This window comes from Ascaphus truei, chromosome 2 (assembly GCF_040206685.1).
Source record: "Ascaphus truei isolate aAscTru1 chromosome 2, aAscTru1.hap1, whole genome shotgun sequence".
In the NCBI taxonomy this organism is placed as follows: domain Eukaryota; kingdom Metazoa; phylum Chordata; class Amphibia; order Anura; family Ascaphidae; genus Ascaphus; species Ascaphus truei.
Window position 1 is genome coordinate 484,530,632 of NC_134484.1, and position 15,402 is coordinate 484,546,033.

At 48.2% G+C, this 15,402-nt stretch overlaps 1 protein-coding gene across 4 annotated transcripts in view; it reads right to left on the minus strand.

Annotated features, from left to right (window-relative positions):
- The window catches only part of LOC142488051 (uncharacterized), a 311,597-nt gene that overhangs the window by 196,261 nt on the left and 99,934 nt on the right, over positions 1-15,402 (minus strand). For 2 of the 4 annotated variants that reach the window (XM_075588409.1, XM_075588415.1), the window contains exons 1-2: positions 14,515-14,777; positions 2,812-2,998 (exon numbers count right to left, since the gene is read on the minus strand). The exons of 1 other annotated variant lie outside the window; for it this stretch is intronic. The gene's annotated coding sequence lies outside the window, so the exon portion shown is untranslated. Of the gene's footprint in view, positions 1-2,811; positions 2,999-14,514; positions 14,778-15,402 lie in introns of those variants that run through there. One more of the 4 variants, XM_075588410.1, reaches the window with a different exon arrangement.

Consider the following 15,402-nt stretch of genomic DNA (forward strand, 5'->3'; position numbering starts at 1 on the left):
GCCCCATATGGGGGTCATCAATGACTGCTGTGATGTAAGAGAACATCGAAATTTAGTGGCCCCCCATAATTTCAGGGAATTTCTCATGGCCTGCAGTGTTGTTGACATCCGTATATGGCTACTCTTGGGTAGCCATATCAGGTTCCTCAGATCCACCGGGGCGCAGCACTCCCTCTCCAGTGCCACCCATCTCCTAAGGGTCGGGTCTGTGTGCCACTGCAGAATCTGCGTTAATTGAGCTGCTTCGTAGTAAGCAAACAAGCATGGCACGCCCAGCCCCCCTCTTGAGGTCGGCCTCCTCAAGATATCTTGTTTAATTCTGGGCCTTTTGTTATCGCGGACTGTAAAGAGAGGATCTCTTCTCTTGGCAGGGGAATCGGGAGGGTCTGAAAGAGATATAGCACTCGTGGGAGAAGATTCATTTTTACACTTTGTATCCTGCCTATCCACGAGATGCTATATTCTGCCCATCGCCGTAGGTCCTCCTTTAGTGTCTTAAACAACTGTGGGTAATTTGCCTTATATAAGGTTTTATAATCTTTGGTGAGGTTAACCCCTAAATATTTAATCGTAGAGGGCTGCCATTTAAAATTGAAATTGAGTCCAATTAGTTTTTCGGTTGATTTAGGCAGATTGAGATTGAGAGCTTCTGATTTGGCCTGATTAATTTTGAAACCTGAAATTTGATGGAATCTCCCCAGGATTGAGAACACATTGGGCAGAGAGGTAAGAGGCTGCGATAATGTCAGGATCACATCATCTGCGTACAGGGCAACCTTATGTGATTGCTCTTTAAAAGTTATGCCCTTGACATCCGGGCTGTTCCTAATATGTGCCGCCAAGGGTTCTATACATAGGGCGAACAGCAAGGGGGACAACGGGCATCCCTGTCTCGTGCCACTATGAATCTGAAAAAGCTCTGAAGGGAATCCCTGGTGCCTCACCCTAGCTGCCGGCCCCTCGTACAGTGCCATAATGGCCTCCAATAAGCTTCCTCCGAAGCCAAACGCCCCCAGCGTCTCTTTCAGGTAAGGCCAATCAATCCGATCAAACGCTTTTTCGGCGTCCAGACTGAGCACCATCGAAGGAATATTTTGCTTTTGAGCCAGATCGATAACGTCAATTATTCGTCTGGTGTTGTCTGCCGCCTGTCTGCCACTAATGAACCCCACCTGATCTGGATGTATCAGCTTGGGAAGGACGATACCCACTCTATTAGCTATGAGTTTTGAGAAAATTTTAATGTCTGTATTGATTAAAGAGATGGGCCGGTAGCTCTTACAGTCTGCCGGGTCCTTTCCAGCTTTATAGATCAGTGAAATGGACGCCTGGAGCATCTGCGCCGGGAAGGAAGCTCCCTGCAGTACCGAATTAAAGAGTTTCAATAGGTATGGGGCTAGAAGTTTTATGTATTTTTTGTAATAGAGGTTGGAGTAACCATCTGGACCTGGCGCCTTGGCTGGCTTAAGAGACTTTACGACATCCGTCAACTCTTCCAAAGAGAAGTCTTCCTGTAGTGCCTCTCTTTCCACTCTACCCAATTTGGGCAAATTTGCCTCTTTCAGGAATTCTCGGAGATTTTTATTTGTTTTTTGATTGTGGATAACCTTACCCCCATCGTACAGCGACTCGTAGTATTGCTTAAATTCTTCCACGATTCAATAGGGTTGGAGGTAAGTTCCCCTCCCTGCGTGCGAATTGATTGTATTTGGTAATTTGGTTGTTTATTGCGAAGCTTAGTCGCTAGAAGCGTGTCTGGCTTGTTCGCTTTCTCGAAGAATCGGCGTTTCGTCCAGCTCATGTCTTTTTCAGCTTGAGATGTCAGTTTTAGATTTAGTTGCTTTTTGGTATCTTGGATCTGAGTCAAGATTGCCTCGTTTTTTGAGGTCTTATGTATTGCTGTCAGGGAAGCCAATTTCCCCTTCAGTTCCTTGATCTGACTCTCTTGTTCTCTCTTGCGTCTAGCAGCTAGGCACATGAGAGATCCGCGGAGGGTAGCCTTATGGGCCTCCCACAGAGTGGCAGGTGAGGATACACTTCCCTCGTTCTCTTCAAAGTATTCTCTGATTTTGTCTGCAATTTCGAAGTCAAATTTAGGGATTTTTAGCAGTAGTTCATTTATTCTCCAGTTCGCTCCCGGTCTATCTCGCAACTGTAGCTCGCACCGCAGCTCTATAGGTGCATGGTCTGACCACGAAATGTCGTGTATGCCCGTGTGGGAGACCATTGGGACCAGTCTGTTGGATACAAGGAAGTAATCTATCCGGCTATATCGGTCATGGGGGTGGGAGTAAAAAGTATAGTCCTTGGTCTGAGGATGTTGCTCCCTCCAGATGTCTACTAGCTGACAGTCCCGAAGTCCGCGGGAGATTGTTAGTATGTCTCGTTTATTGGACTGGTTAGGGGCCGTACATCTATCTAGCTTTGGGTTTAACGCCCTGTTCAGATCTCCTGCTAATATGATTTGGCCCTTTGCTTCCCGCTGTAAGCGCCTGAAAAAAAGAGCAAAAAACTCTGTTGCTTGTTCGCAAGGGGCGTACAGCGAGACTAATGTGATAGCTTGACCTTGGATGGAACCTATTAAGATAATGTATCTGCCCTCCGAATCTATAACTTTCTTTTCTAACTCGAACAGTAGGTTCTTGTGGAATCCAATGGCCACCCCTCTCTTTTTCATTGAGGCGGAGGCTAAATATATTGTGGGAAACTCTTTGTCTATATATTTGGGGTAGCTTTTTTTGGAGAAGTGGGTCTCTTGAAGGAAGAGGATGTCAGCTCTGTATCTCTTATAATCTTTAAAGGCTAACTTACGTTTAGCTGGGTTATTCAGTCCCTTTACATTATGGGAAAGGCAACATATCTCTCTACCCATTTGGATCAGCGTCTGGTGGCTGCTTTGCGGTGGCTGTTAACCTCTGGCTGGGCTCCTGCTGCGAAGTCCTTCTCCTTTTTCGGGCTGGTAGGGCTTTGTCTTCCGCTTCGTTGGTGACCGCAGTCGCTGGGAGGGGAGGTGGGGGGGGGAGGGGGGTAAGACACGAGAGGGTAGGTACAGACATGACATAACAAAAAAAACATTGTTTAAATGAACATATCTAAACAACATGGGCTCCCCATCAAGACTCCCCAGTCCTGATATAGAGTCCAGCGCCTTCGGGGAGTGTGGCCCCATTCCCTTAGGGCCCTTACCCGCATTTCCTCCCCAAAGGACTTTGACAGGATTCTGGGAGACCCTCCATCCCAGATCTTGTCCAAGGCACATGCCTACCTCGGGGTATAGAGCTCCCTCATACCCTCCAGCCCGCACTCTTTTGCTAACTACCTTCTGAAGGTCTATCTAGACAATAACTTTAACTCTTGTGTAACTATAAGTAACTGTAACATTCACCTGCTCGTAGACCTGTATTAATGTATAGGGTCTTGTGTATTTCTGGAGCTTAACCTATAACTGTAACTCGTGTTGTGCCTTTTTCTCTCCTCCAGCTTATTTTGCAACCCCTTAGTGTTCTTTTTACTTTTCTCTTAGCTGTTTCTTTGTCCCTCCCTTTGCTCCCTTCTCTCTATATCCCTCTTATTAACAGTGTTGCGGGGCCTTTTGTGGGCGGCATCTCTGAGGTGACTATCTGCTACCTAATGGGAGCCCTCTCTTTCCGCTCCCTCCTGTATCATTATCTGTGTAAGTGTTTGTATGGTGTTATTGCCTTTGGTAATTGCCCGTGTCCCCCTGCCTCCGCGCCGTGTTCGGTGTCCCAGCTCGGGACCTGTCTGAACCCTGTCTCTCGTATGGTATACGAGTCTGTGTCCTTTAGGTGTCCTCTCCTGCCTGCGTGGGCTTTCGCGGCTTGTGGTCGTTCCGGGCAGCTCTGCCACCTCCAAGATGGCGCGGGTGTCTCTTCCTCTGTTTGGTGGTATCCGCTTCCGGTTTCCGGCGGCGGCCATTTTGGATCCTTGGATGGTTCGAGTAGGATGTGCTGTTCGTTGCTCCCGCGCGCCGGCCATTTCCTCACCTTGCGCTTCACGGTGGGGTGCAAGAAGCTCCAGCAGGACGGCCATCTTCTCCTGCCCGCATGGCGGACGCCAAAAAGTGAGTCTCTTAAGTTCTTTCGCTAGAACTTGGCTCTTTCTTGGGCGGATATAGCGAGAGGACTTAGATTTTATTCCAGGGATTTGTTGCAGATGTTCCGCATGGGATCTGAGATCGCTGTGTGGGTGTAAGTCTGCTTCTAGACAGTACACAACTTGGCACAATGTGGTTTTTAACGTTAAACTTGAGAAAACTCAAAACAACGTGTTTTAAGTGACAAACAATTGTGTTTTATTACGGGCATCATTTCGTGCGCTTCGGTTTTGGTGTGGATGGTCCGCCGGACCACTCCGGTTCCAGGGCTGGTTCTTCCTCCGCCGTTCCCAACGGGGGGCTGTGAAGGCCAAGTGCTTTTAGAAACCCTGGGCCCTCTCCGATGGTTTTTAGCATAAGGGATCTCCCGTTTTGCGTGACTTGAAGTCCGAACGGGAACAACCAGCGATAGCGTGTGTTTGATTCCCGGAGCACTTTGGTTACAGGGAACAGGGAGCGACGCCTCGCTAAGGTAAGGGGAGACAGATCTTGAAAAATTTGTAATTTATTGGCCTCAAATTCTACCACCGGCATTCCTCTTGTTAACCGCAGTATTGCTTCTCGGGTGGAGTAATAGTGCAGCCGGAGAATGATATCTCTCGGCTGCTCGTTCTGTGTCGGACGTGATCGTAGGGCCCGGTGACATCGGTCCATCAGGAGTTTTTCTTTTGGGCTGTCTGGCATGAGGGACTACAGCCATCTTTCAGTAAAAGCCTCGCAGTCTCCTATCTCTTCTGGGACCCCGCGGATCCTAACGTTGTTCCTTTTATCGCGGTTTTCTGCGTCTTCTTGCCTTTCTTTGAGGTCGTCTATCTGTTGTTGTAAGTCAGCCATTTTTTTATCTGTTTTTCTCCCTGCTTTAATCGTAAGATCCACCTTGGTTTCCAGGTCGTCAGTGCGCGTCCCCAGTTTAGTATGCTCACGTTTGAGCTCTTTAATATCTGCTTGAAGCAGTTTTTTCAGATCCATATATAATCGCTCGAAGTCACAGCGTCTGACTGGGAGTTGGGATTGACCACTTATGTCCTCATCATCCCCTTCCATTTCAGTGTCTGTGTCGGCCATTTCTCTGGATGGGGCACTTTCTGCTGCTCCTCCGAAATATGTCCTTACATCCGCCAGCTTTTGTTTTTTTTGCCCTCCTGATTTCTTTGGAGCCATCCTGGGATGTTAATAGTGCTCCGGTTATAAGTTTGAAAACCCGAATTTAATTTTGAGGTAGTGTTATTCGTTAGCTTTTGATCGCGCGGGACGGAGCTAGTCTTTTATGCCTCCATACTCCGATCCTTCGCGCATGCGCCTCCCCGAATCTTTATTTTTTAACATTTTTTCGAATTATTAAACCTTTTTATTATGATTGTATAAATAAATTGTTATAAATGTTCAAACATGTGTATATCCCGGGGTGTGGAGGCATTTAGTTGATTTGCCCGCTATCTGGGGATGTTTATCAATTATCCTATAGGAGGAGAGGATATTGATAGGTATATGGGTATAAATAGACACTCATAACAGGTCATTGCTACTCCTGACGAAGCCGTCATCTAGAACGGCGAAACGCGTTGAGCGTGACCCTACGATCGAGAGGGCGAGATTGCCTGGAATCCCGTGAAGTAATTTTCCAACCAGCGGCGAAACCAGAAGTGACGTTTCGGCTCCAGGCTGTGGTGTACCGTGGCGGTTCGATGCAGTAAAGATGCGGTGATGTGATCTTGCGATTACCAACGTCAATGCTGTTATCCCACTGGGATTCTGTAAGCCTCTGCTTTTATCATGTTCGGATAAATTGTGTGTTTTTACTTGAACTTTGCACGTGTGTCTCTCTTCCTTGAGATTATACCTCCTCCATACAGTTCCTATTTGTGGCACTCTGGTCTGGCATTTGCCTTAGTCTATGGTGCCTGTTTGGGAGCCCGATTTACATATTGCTACAGTTTGCACTATGTTTTCCTTTTTTTCTTTTTAAAGGTATCAACGCTCTCCTGGTTTTTCTTTACCTGTGTTTTGTGTGGACCCTGAAACAGTCCGTCTAAGGGTTTGAGTGTTTTTTCCTTTTTGTGCTTATTATTTGCACTTTTTTCCACAATGTGTTTGTTTTATCCATATTAGGATTTTATTGCATTGTGTTTAGTGTTTAAGATATTGAGCGCCATCTAGTGTGTATTCTGGGTATAGGGTAATACCCGAAGTGAGAGAGTGGACGACCAAAATTCCTCTACGAACCTACGTATATGTTCAGAACATCTCCCCATTCCCGATGGACATTGATGCAGGACGAAGTTTGGTCAGCATATATCCGGTCAGCCCTGTGGAAACAGTGCCACAGGTGAATGCCGCTGCAGTGGGTGAGCAGTTAGTCGATCTGGACTTCAACTTCGGCGACTCAACGCTGCCAACTGAGGGGAAGGGTCGACTGACGGCCAAGCTGAATGAACGACGGACGGTGTTTTCCACAAGTAAGATGGATGTGGGCCGCAGTCGCAGCACTCCCCAATACACCATAAGGTTGAGTGACGCCACTGTTCCGTGAACGCGCTCGTCGCATCGCTCCCAGGGATGTGGACGATGTAAGGAACGCCCTGAAGGCGATGGAGACCGCTGGGATCTTGACGGAGTCTTGGAGTCCTTACGCCTCACCCATAGTGGTGGTAAGGAAGAAGAACGGATCTGTAAGACTGTGTGTCGATTATAGAACCCTGAATAATCGTACGGTACCCGACCAATACAACCTTCCTCGCATTGAAGAGATCCTGAATGCTCTAACTGGGAGCCAATGGTTCAGTGTGCTCGACTTACGATCTGGGTACTACCAGGTTCATATGAGTGCAGAGTACCAGGAAAAACAGTCTTCGTCTGCCCCCTGGGTTTCTACCAATTTACACGTATGCCCCAAGGTATTTGCGGAGCCCCTGCTACCTTCCAGCGACTGATGGAGAAAACGATTGGAGACATGAACCCTCGGGAGTGTCTAGTCTAACTGGACGACATCATTGTCTTCGGAAAGACCCTGGAGGAGCACGAAGAGAGACTGCTTAAGGTGATAGACCGTTTTGGAAAAGAAGGATTGAAATTGTCCCTCGACAAGTGTCGGTTCTGCCACACCTCGGTGACTTACGTGGGACACTGTGTCTGCTCAAGGAATTGCTACCGATCTGGCCAAAGTAGAAGCGGTAGTGAACTGGCCTCGTCCCGAGAATGTCACGGAACTGCGATCATTCCTGGGCTTCTGTGGGTATTACCGTCGCTTCGTGGAAGGGTACTCTTGTCAAGCTAAACCCCATAACAATCTTTTGCAGATATATCCCGAAGATACAGGAAGGAAAGCCACGTCAGCCTGTCAACAGTTTGGCGATAAGTGGACGGCCAATTGTGAACAGGCCATCCTGAAATTGAAGAAAAGCCTGACCGAAGCACCAGTGCTGGCGCTATGCTGATTCAGAACAACCATACGTTCTGCATGTGGATGCCAGCCTCAATGGACTGGGCGCTGTCTTACGACAGAAGCACCCTGAGGGTCTTCGGCCTGTAGCCTACATCAGCCGCAGTCTGACCCAGTGAACAAAAATACCCTGTACACAAGTTAGAGTTCCTGGCTCTCAAATGGGCGATCACAGAGAAACTCCATGATTACCTTTATGGTGTTACGTTTGCGGTAAGGACGGATAACAATCCCCTCACGTACATCAATACCTCTGCCAAATTGGATGCAGCAGGGCACAGATGGCTGGCAACTCTATGCAATTACAGATTCTCTCTGAAGTATAAGCCGGGGCCTTTGAACATTGGAGCTGATGCTCTATCACGACGACCCGGCCTAAGTGCTACTCCTGATGACGATGAATGGGAAGAGATCCCGGGGCCGGGGATGCGAGCAATGTGTAGTATAGCGGCAGTCATCAATGATCAGGTGGCCTTCTCAGAACTGCGGGTTGCAGATTCCTTAGGATAGTAGCGATGAAATTTCCGGGAAGCGCAATATATGTAAAAAAGAATAAAATACAATGGTGATAGTGCAATATTGTTAAGGTGAAATGGATAAACTCAAATACAGATGACGCTGCTCTCAATATATATACTCACAAACGTGTGAGGTTATGCAGGCACATAAAGGTATCTTTTAAGGTATTGTTGTTAGTCCCTCTGTCATCAGGAGATACAGCAGTCAATGCAGCCCCATATGGATGTACTCCCAGGAACCTTAATCAAAGATACAACTGGACATAGTGCAGACTGTATGTATAATTTATGAAGGTAAGTAAAACAAGTTTACACTCACATAGTTTCAAATAAAGGTAAGCATTTTGATCTCAATGGATCTCTCCGGCCGGATGAATGGTATCTCAGCTCCCCCTCTCTCGTGGCGTGCGTTCCACCGGTGCGTTCCAAACACCGGAAGTGATGTCATCTGCCGCGTCCACTTCCTGGGGTTTCCGGCCGTCACAGGGATAGAGCGTCACTCTACGCGTTTCACCACATAGGTTTCATCAGGAGCACTCCGGTAATCAGAATCATTCGGCAAGCTGTTCAGAGGAAGAATCCAGCCCTACTGAAACGTGCTCCCAGCAACCTGGTCGCGTTGTTAATGCATGAGGTGGACAAGTTTGAGATTGACAATTGCTTGCTCTATAGGGTAGTACAATATCACAACCACCCTGATAGGCGACAACTGGTTCTGCCCCAAAACTTAAGATATCTGGTATTGAAGTCCCTACATGACGACCATGGGCATCTCGTGTAGAGAAGACTTCTTCGCTTCGCTTCTTCTGGCCCAAAATGCGAGAAGCGGTAGAACAACACTGCCACCGTTGCTCCCGCTGTATATAACGCAAGACCTTGCCTACAAGAGCAGCGCCCATGGCCCATCTAAAGAGTTCTGGCCCAATGGACCTAGTGTGTATGGACTTTCTGTGCATTGAACCCGACACCCGAGGAATATGTAACGTGCTGGTCATCACGGACCACTACACCCGGTATGCTCAGGCCTTCCCCACAAAAGTAGTGTGTGTGCAGCGCACAGCCAAGAAAGGGGATGAGGAGCAGGTCTGGCAAAAAATCTTTATTTTGAGTCCATAAAAACGGGGGTTACAACCTTCAACGCGTTTCGTGCACCGCAGGCACTTTATCAAGAAGTGTAATGTGTGGTGTATAGGACATTTAAATAGCAGCTGTTGCCGTTTTGGCGCCAAAAAACCCAATGACGTCATAAGCTATATTAACCAATGGGTATTGTCCCGCATCCCAAGCGCCAAACAGTCAGAGTCTCGCCCAGCCCCTCTGCGAGAAATAGCCTATCAGTGCCCAATGAGCTGACACGCATCCCACGAACAGTAAGAGGCCAGCTCTCGCGAGATGCGGCTCACACAATTCTTGTCCGTTCGCGCATGCGCATGCGGGCCACCCCTGTTTGCCTTATATCCCTTGTCGGGCGATACACATAATAATCACGGAGGAAAACTTTTAACACCCCCCTGTCCGGCATCACAAGGTCTCACCACAGTAAACAAATACAGGAACGAGCACCCTTGCTGTTACCAGGCAGAGAGAAATAAGGACATAAAACAGACAACAAATTAAGTGTATGTACAACCAAGCAGAGAAACAACAGTTGTGTGGATCAGCATCAAGCTGCCATTGAAGTAACATGTATACATATTGTACAAAGTATATATACAAAACAAAACATTAATTATTCACATATATTTCACATATCTTTAAACAGTATATTTCTACACAGGGGTGGCCCGCATGCGCGAACGGAAGATTTTTTGCCAGACCTGCTCCTCATCCCATTTCTTGGCTGTGCGCTGCACACACACTATATTGGATGTCCCTTACCAGGATACAGCTGCACGCTGATGGAGATAGCTACTGGAGGCTTCAAGCTGTGAGTACCTTTACCTGAGGCCAGCCCAATGAGGTAAAGGAGGGTGTCCTTGTGCACCTACCCCTACCTTCAGGGTGACTAGAGCCCCATTATAGGTTTTTGTACTATTTATTATTATTGATCACTCCCCAGTCAGATCTCATTCTCCCTTTATTAACATATAGGTCCGTGTACTTTGAGCACCATATTGCCACCACTGTATACTTCCCCACAAAAGACCAGAAAGCCATCACAGTGGTAAAAATATTATGGGAGAAGTACTTCGTTCACTACGGTCTTCCAAACCGGCTTCACTCAGATCAAGGTCGAGATTTTGAGAGCACTCCGATCCGGGAATTACTCAAAATGTTTAACATTGCCAAATCACGGACGACTTCGTACCCCCCCCCGAAGGAGACGCTTTGCCAGAACGATTCAACAGGACCTTGTTGGACATGCTCGGAAACCCTGAATGATGCGCAGAAAACGGAATGGAGTCGACACGTGGAGGCTTTGGTACACGCGTACAATTGTACCCACCATGAGTCCACTGGATTCTCCCCATACTTCCTCATGTTTGGGCGAGAGGCAAGACTGCCAGTAGATGTACGTCTTCGAGTATCAACGGATGGGATACACAATGCTACCCATTTGAAATATGTGCAAAGACTCAAGGACAGTTTGCAGCAAGCTTACCAACAGGCTGAGAAGTCTACAGCTAAACTGAATGCTGGCAAAAAGAGACGATATAACCATAAAGTCAAGTATCGGGAGCTACGTCCTGGACACGCTGTGTTGCTTCGTAATCTGGGAGTCCCAGGAAAGCATAAATTGGCGGATCGATGGAGAGATGGTATATATGAAGTAGTGTCACAGATGCCTGGCCTCCCGGTCTATCGCATCAAAGACACTGAAGGCCGGGTAAAGGTTTGGCATCGTAATCACCTTCTCCTCATTCCACGAGTGGGAGATGAGGAAGCAGAAATACTGGCCACACCGCTGAACGGTGAGTCCGATTACTCAGAGATTGGTCAAGAGACTGTGAATAATTACCCCCACTCAGACTCCTGAAGACCCTATGGAAGGACCCTCTCAAAGGGACTATTCCACAGAAGGGGCATCTCTCGGAGAAGCTACGGGTAAAGGGCCCCGTGGCCAATGCCTACTAAAAGGTGGCACCAACAGGCCAGCATTTGGATCCACAGAGCCCGAGCTTTGTACCCAACAGAGACTGTTCAGAGACATTTCTCCCCTCAAGGGAAGAGGCTGAGCCTCAGGACTGTACATATTACTCCCCAGAGGGAGTTGCTGAAGAACAGCTCCGTAGGAGCCAAAGAGTAAGGTACCCTCCAAACCGGGTAGCCTATGACCAAATTGGGGCACCCCATTATGAGGCTCAGCAGTGGTCTCGTAGCAAAATACAATTGGTAATTGTAATGCTCACAAAGTTGTGTTATGCATTTTCATTATATAACTTTTCTGTACACTGGCGACACACTTTATTCGAGCTCGGCTAGTCCCACGAATTCGGGTATACCCGGGTGTATTGAGGTTTGTGACTGTTTTCTGCCCGAGTGCATTGAGGTATTTTCCAGGCAGGGATTGAAGCATTTTATTCCCGCTGGCTGCAATACTGCACAGTATATATATATATATACTGCATTACAATTCATGAATTTATGCCATCTGGTAGACACGCGAAGCATTGCAGCCTATTAAATCCTAATCATTATCATTTAACAGATCAGCCGCCCGTCAGCCAGGCATGAACCCAGGCTGGGAAGGCAAACACAACGGGGCTTGTCAGAGGTGAGGAGCGGCGCATTCCAGGTATCTGCCAGGTACATACTGGGTATTTGCTCGAATAAAGTGTGTCGGTGCAGTATATAGTTGGTTAAGTCATGTGTCCAAAGCAAGGTCATTGGGGTCTTTTACCAGGGGGAGGATGTAGCCAGGTCCACCCTGCCTGTTGCCCCCCCCCTAACCTGTGGTGATCGCGGGTGCCGCCGAGCAAAGTGGCGGACCCGTTGGATGGTCGCAGGAGTGGGGGGCCGATCGGAGCGTGCCTGGCGGGTGCCGGGAGCTGTGTGCGCAAGGGCGCACTGTTGGGGACTCTCGGCGGCTCCCGCGAGGGGCGCCGCCATCTTCGTTGTGGTTGCGCATGCGCAATGGGTCCCAGCAGCTGGTGGCCATTACGGAGGTTGGCGCATGCGCAAATAAAGTGCGCGCGAGGCAGCTAATGGGAGAATAGCTCCCAAGAATACAGCCCCCAGGGTGCACAGGGGCAGGGGCAGGTGACACCAGGATCTCCCTGCAGAGGAGATTGGATACATTTGGCGCGCTGAGCCCACGCTAGTCGGCGCCAGAAGAGGCTAGGGGGAAGGAGGTGAGGTTGCAGGAGTCAGGGACTCACTGCACTAGGTCAGCAGCCCCCTAGGCCCCAGTTAGCCCTGAGCCACCTAGTAGCTTGTGTTGCTTCAGGGACAGGCCCCAGATTAGGGATCCTGCCCCTTACTATTAAGTGCTAGTTAGGGACAAAGCAGACGCTGTGCTTCCCATCCAGAGTCTTGGGATCAAGCCTTCTCCGCAGAGAGAGCGGAACTCTACCCAGGGTGGACTGCCCTGACCGATAATCTCCCCGGAGGAACCGGATATCGCCAGAATGGTCGTCGGATCCTTTGTGAAGACCCTTTAACGCCCAGGTGCCGTCCCACTGGGCAGGTAACGTTACGCACGTGCACACACGAGTACTCGCACATAGTGGCAGCGCTGACCACGGGACAAGGGGGGGTTATACTGTGGACACGGTGTGGGGGTTTACGTTATATCCTACTGCAGTGCTAACATTGAATGTTATGTGATTGGTATAAGTTATGCGCATATATGTAGTAAAGTCAGTCCTGTTTTACAACCGTATGCTTACCGTGATTGTTTCCTGTGAGGGCCTCCTCCCACTCCGTTGGGATCCCTCCCAGGTGGAGGCGTTGCACCACGAGATTGTTATATGTATGTTCCCCAGGCTCCCCGAGCGGAGGCTTAGGCTCCTGAGAGCCATACAGGTTACACAGCAGTAGTAGCGTCTGTATTCACAGGGAATACCCATTACAAGTACATGAATGAGACTTTGATAAATGCTCCCGATACTCTCTCAGGTCCAGCAGTTCTGCTCCATACTGACACAGTCTCACTTTCCTATTTCATACGGTGAGAAGTGGGTAATGCAGAGGAACCAGTGCAGTAACTTCCCCTCACCTTACCCCACCATAATAAATAGGGGGGTTTTATCCCTCACATCCTCATTAATTTGTTCCTCGATCACCTCCAGTTTCTCACATTCAGCACATTTGTACCTGGCAGGACATGCTTATATAAAGGAATGCCTGGGAAACACTGACATTTTACTCACTGATTATTTATTTTCCCCTGGTCTCTCAATGTCAGCACATGACATGAGGGAATAGGTTCTGCCCATCTGAAGGTAGGACACAGACTTCTGACCTGCTCACAACTTTATAAGCCCGTCCTATTATGACGGGATCACTGCTTCCCGACCCAGATCATTTCCAGCGGAATAGTTATATTCTGATACTGAATCAAGAGCACTATTCTCTGTGTTATATCTGTGGAACGTATCTACACGTATAATACAAGTATTGTAAACACAATAAGACAGTCTGTCTGTGAGTGGGTTTATTGGCTTTGCACCTCATAGCAGGCTGTTTAAAAGCCGTGTTTAAAGCAGCAAGCATTGGCTTAAGGGTTTTCCATGTAATAATGGACTTGACAAGTGTGTGCTTATGTCATTTCCCAGAATCCCTTGCTGCAATATGTATTTAAAAAAATTCTAAGCGGTTATGTGAAATAATTATATAAAACTTGCGTAAGATGGCATTTAAAATGAATTAGTATGTACATACCAACAGCAATTGTATGTATGTCTTTATTTATATAGCGCCATTAGTGAACATAGCGCTTCACATTAGTAATACACGTGACAATCATATAAATAACAAATAATACAAATAACAGATCATGGGAATAAGTGCTTCAGATATAAATGTAACATTTCAGAAGAGGAGTCCCTGCTCCGGGAGCTTACAATCTAATTGGTGGGGAGAACGTACAGAGACAGTAGGAGGGCGTTCAGGTAAGTGCGTCTGCAGGGGGCCAAGCTTTATGTATCGTGTATAGAGAAGCTATAGCCCATAACACACACATGATGCGGGCCCCTGTGGTAATGAAGGAGTTAAACTCCAACCAATACTCCCTCAATCTAATTACTTTCTAACTCTATTTAATAACTTTCCCAATCTTATCCTCACTGATCCCTAATGTTAATTCCCAATGTAAAATAACCCCCATTATCTCCCAGTCCCTGTGATACAGGAGGAGTAACCCCCCCAGTGCCAGAGGCTCCCCCTCACTATCAGAGGCTCAGCCTCTCAGGCTCCTGTGTGTAAGGAAGCTCAGAGCAGCACTGGGATAATGTGCACAGGTCACACAAGGGAGGGGAAGGGAGGAGGAGGAAAGCACTTACCCAATAACACAGGCTGAAGATCTCTGTGCAGCAGGGGGTGGGCAATGTGAGGGGGACACAGGAAAAGGGACTTAGAGGCTGCAGAGCCTATTCCTCAGTGTGTCCCCCCCTCAGTGCCTGAGATGTGCACTTTATCCCCCCCTCACTGTGTGTGTACTTCCTATGGAGGGTGGGGGGAGCCCCTGTGATCTCTCAGTCCTTCCCTGTGGGAGTGACCTGGATTCCCCCCTCAGGATGTGGGACAGTCTGTGCTCAGGGTCAGTGTTTCCTGCCGGAATCAAACCTCACACACCAGGACATCCGGCTGCAGCAGCGGGACCATAGAGAGGGAATAGGAGGGGCCAGAGCGCCCTATAACCAGCTCCTCCTGAGCTCCTATGGAACAGTGACCCCTGGTGGTCTCCCAAGCAACGACCTCAGAGGAGGGGAATGGGGGATGGGTTGAGTGGTGATGGTGCTACAATCTGGGGTGATATACAAGGGAAACACGGAGAGAACAGAACCCCAATGGGGAGCACTCAGCTCACTCTATGATCACAGGTACAGCAGTGGAAATAAGAGTGTATATATGCGTACGGTGAGGAGTGAAATAATTAAAACACTTTATTGGGAGTAATACTCATGTAACGCGTATTCCACCCCACCCAATCGCAGATATAGTATGGGTGCAGGGAACTTAGTGTTACCAGGTGTGGTGCTCTACCTGCTTGGCTCACAGGAGGGCTGAGCTTCCGCCACGGGGAACTTGGGGCAATTATATCAAGAGTAATCCTGTACTCGGTGCAGCGTCTCCACCTGTGATGGTTCCTAGCAGATCAGGAATTGATCCTCGCAGGACACATATAAATAACCAGCACAACGTATGTAAATAATCAATGACTTTATTTG